General features: G+C 26.7%; 1 long non-coding RNA gene across 1 annotated transcript; it reads left to right on the top strand.

Moving 5' to 3' along the window:
* The first annotated feature begins 890 nt into the window (after window positions 1–890).
* LOC131607561 (uncharacterized) lies at window positions 891–1,393 on the top strand. Its single transcript, XR_009285339.1, has 2 exons — window positions 891–1,011; window positions 1,112–1,393. It is a non-coding gene; the product is annotated as an uncharacterized LOC131607561 (long non-coding RNA).
* The last annotated feature ends 2,637 nt before the right edge of the window (window positions 1,394–4,030 follow it).

Raw genomic sequence — 4,030 nt, 5'->3', positions numbered from 1 at the left:
AACAAGACTAATGTATTCTTTAATTATCATTTTACCAATTAATGACAATTACCGGTGTCGGAGAGTCGGGGTATTACATTTATAAATATATTAAATTTTATTTTTAATCTCTATTAAAAAATGACATATTTTAATCTTTACAAAAATTTTATGTAGGGCAGATTTAGTCATTTTTATTTTCTAAAATTTTTAAAGTTGATTAATTACCCTTTAACTTTTAAATTTTTGAATAATTTTTTTCATATATGATTAGAATTTTATAATTTTTTAAAATGAGAAAAATTAAATAAATTTTTAAATATCAAAAGATAATGTTAAAAGTAATGAAAATCTCGATTTAGAAATCAAAATTTTAATTTTTTTTCAAGAAATATTTTAGAATGTTTTAAACATATTTGCAAAATAATCATTCAAAAATACATATTAGTTTAACATCAGATATTAAAACTATATGCATAATTATTTTTGTAGGATCAAATATTATGACATTTTTTCATAGGAAATAAAAATAAAATTTAGTATTTTATAGATATCAGAACATATTTAACCTAGATTAAATTAAAATAAATGAATAAAAAAGTTACTCTTGAAATAAATATATCTCGCCTTTTTACTTTATTTTATTTATAAAGTAATAAAATAATATTACTTAACATGCTGGACATTATTCAAGAAATATATCTCGCCTTTTTACTTTATTTTATTTATAAAGTAATAAAATAATATTACTTAACATGCTGGACATTATTCATAAAATATATCTCGCCTTTTTACTTTATTTTATTTATAAAGTAATAAAATAATATTACTTAACATGCTGGACATTATTGCATAAATAAAAAAGTTATTGTTTAAGGTGAGCCTATGGCCTATATAAGCACACTCTTAAACAACATGGTAACTTAAAAACCAAAACCCCTAAAAGAAAATATTACAATAAAACGATGGAGGTGGCAAGAAAATATTCTATAACAGTGGCATTTTTGTTGGCTTTTTTTATCATTGCATCAGGTATAAAACTAATTAGTGACTTGATAGATATTTGATAAATTATATTTTATCTTTCACATACAATAATGTTCTTGTTTTCATGAATTATTTGTGTATGTAGATATGGCTACAGAATCACAAGCAAGAGGAGTGAATGAGAATACAAATGATCAAGCATGTTCCATTGATACCGATTGTATAATGAAACATTTTCCATGCCCAACCAACACGGTTCCATTATGTGTTGATGGTTCGTGTCAATGTCGTGGATAGTTATGTTTAGACGAGAATAATAAATAAAACAATTTCAACATATAAAATGATATGGTTTTATATTAAAATAATTACAATATCTATTATATAGATTATATTTCTTTTAGAATAAATAAAAAAGTTTTGTTTTCGTGGTGTTTTTATGTTTTTCTTATGTATCTTGTTTTTAAACTCACGTTTACTTTGTTACAAACTTAAAAATAATATTTTTTATTAAAATATTCAGAAATAATATTATTGCAATGACAAAATTCTACAATATAAATATTTTTATTAATTTAATATTTTGCAATCACATAAAAAATATCTATATATCACTATCGCTAAATAACAGTCTACATAAAAAATTCACATTTTTTCTCTAGCTCTATTGTATATTTAATTCTTCAAAAATATATATTTTGAATTAAAAAAAATTGTAAATACTAGTATCCCCAAAATCAAACACATGGATTAATTTAATATAATTATAATACTAAGTAATATATAATACTAGTTCAAAATATATAATTATGTTGTTTCATGGCCGAGTGGTTGTAACTGGTTCAATCCATAAGTAGTAGCATTTTAATAATTTATTTTATTTCCTTTATTATTATATATTATGAATTTTAATCAACATGGTTTCCACATGAATACCTTTTAATATTTTAATCAATTCTTTCCTTTATTATTCGTTATTAAGATTTTTTAAATTTATTTTAGTTTTTTTTACCCATTTTTCCATTAATTTAATTTTTCATTTTACTGAATCATTCTATATATTTATAAATTGTGTAAGTTTCATAGTCTTTTGTTCACATGCAATCGAACCTATAATCTAAAGTTTTAAAATTTCAAGGGTTTTATAGTCTTTTGGAGGTCAGTAGAGAGTGGTTTGTTGTCTATTAAAACTGCCTACAACATGATCACTAATTTTGATTGTTCAAAGAAAAAGGCCGTTTTCCCTTGGGACTGTGATTCGGCCCCAGCTCACTCTTTGCTTGTTTGGAGGCTCATGAACAACAATATACCTACGGATGATAACTTAACTTTGAGGGGTTTCTCCTATCCTTCAAAATGTACTCTTTGTGATTGTATGGAAGAATGCTCCCAACATCTTTTCTTCAATTGCTCTTTTGCTACTAATATTTGGCATTGGTTCAGTAATTTGCTGCAAATTCCTCAGCCAATCTGCTCCTTGTCTGACTGTATTAATTTGTTCAAAGAGGATTGGAATCCCCAAGCCTTGGTTGTCCTTCATGCTAGTATAGTGTGCATTTGTTATCAGATTTGGTATGCTAGAAACTTATCCAGGTTTGAAGACAAGAAAGTGTCGTGGCAGAATTGCATCTCTATGGTTATAGCCCGTGCAAAGCTGGTGGGAAAGCTTACCTCATAAAAAGGCGAATAACTCTGTTAAAAGCTTCACCTTTCTGAAAAAGTTTGGGATTGATATTCAGCCCCGAAGACCTATGGTGTCCATGGATATCATTTGGTGCCCTCCTGTCGTTTCCTGGATCAAATGCAACATCGATGGGAAGGCTGTCGGTTCTCCTCAGCATATAGCCGTGGGGGGTATTTTTCGTGACGCTCAAGCAACTCACATTCTCAGTTTTAGTCTCTTCTTGGGAGAAGGTACTCCTGTCTTGGCTGAATTCATGGCAGCAGTGGTAGCTATTGAAAAGGCTAAGGATAAGCATTGGAACAAACTCTGGCTTGAATCTGACTGCACTATGGTAGTCAAGGCCTTCTCCGATTCTTCGTTAGTGCCGTGGAAAATTAAGACTCGTTGGCTTAAGTGTTTGAAGTATACTATCTCCATTGATTTCAGAATTACTCACATCTTTCACGAAGCCAATTTTTGTGCGGATTTACTAGCTAACATCGGCTATAAGAGCAAATCTTTTCTTTGGTTTGATTTTGTGCATAATGACATTTTATCGGATTACCTTTTAGACAAGGCGGGAACCCCTAGGCTTAGGCTTTGTTCTTGAGAGGTTTTGACTTAGTCCCCCTCTTATTTGGCTTGTAATCCTCTTCTTTTTATTTATATATTTTCTTTTTGGTTAAAAAAAATATTTATATTTTTCTACTATTGTTAATCAACATTTTAATAAATTTGACATAGTAGTTGTGAGACTTTGAAAATGTGTGATTTCACATTTTTGTTTATTAAATAAAACACTTCATTATTAATATTGTAGAAACTGTTCAAAGAATCATTTCTTTTTATTTGAACAATCATTTCTTTTTATTAAAGGGTATGAACTTTTCTATAAATCTATAATTGAGTAGAATTTAAAAAAAAAAAAAAAAACTAAACTTTGATTAGTCAAATTTTTAAAAAATATTTCTATATAATTTTGTCTTCATATATTTAATTTTATTTACAATATAAATGGAAAAAAAATTAATTTACTATGTTTTCATTTATTAAGGGCCTAATTTTTAAATAGAACATGACCTCCAAATTGTTCGGGACGGCCCTGTAAATGAATAGTAAAACATAAAACGTATAATATATTTTACTAAATAAATAAATATAATAAAAAATTAATAATTATATGCTGATGATATAAAATATTTTTTATATGTGTATAAAAAAATCACATCTTCTAGATATTTCAAGTATTAATAATATAAAAATGACACTTCATATAATTTGATCAGATACATGTATAAAATAATTGTACACTGTCATGTCATGAACAAATATGTAATTCGTATCTAATCAGTACTCATAAAAATATTCATAATTGGTAGTGAAAAACACTTGCAAAATGGA

The sequence above is a fragment of the Vicia villosa genome, linkage group LG5, assembly GCF_029867415.1.
Source record: "Vicia villosa cultivar HV-30 ecotype Madison, WI linkage group LG5, Vvil1.0, whole genome shotgun sequence".
Classification (NCBI taxonomy): domain Eukaryota; kingdom Viridiplantae; phylum Streptophyta; class Magnoliopsida; order Fabales; family Fabaceae; genus Vicia; species Vicia villosa.
Note: the sequence above shows the minus strand (reverse complement) of the source record. Positions and strands in the feature narration are given on the sequence as shown.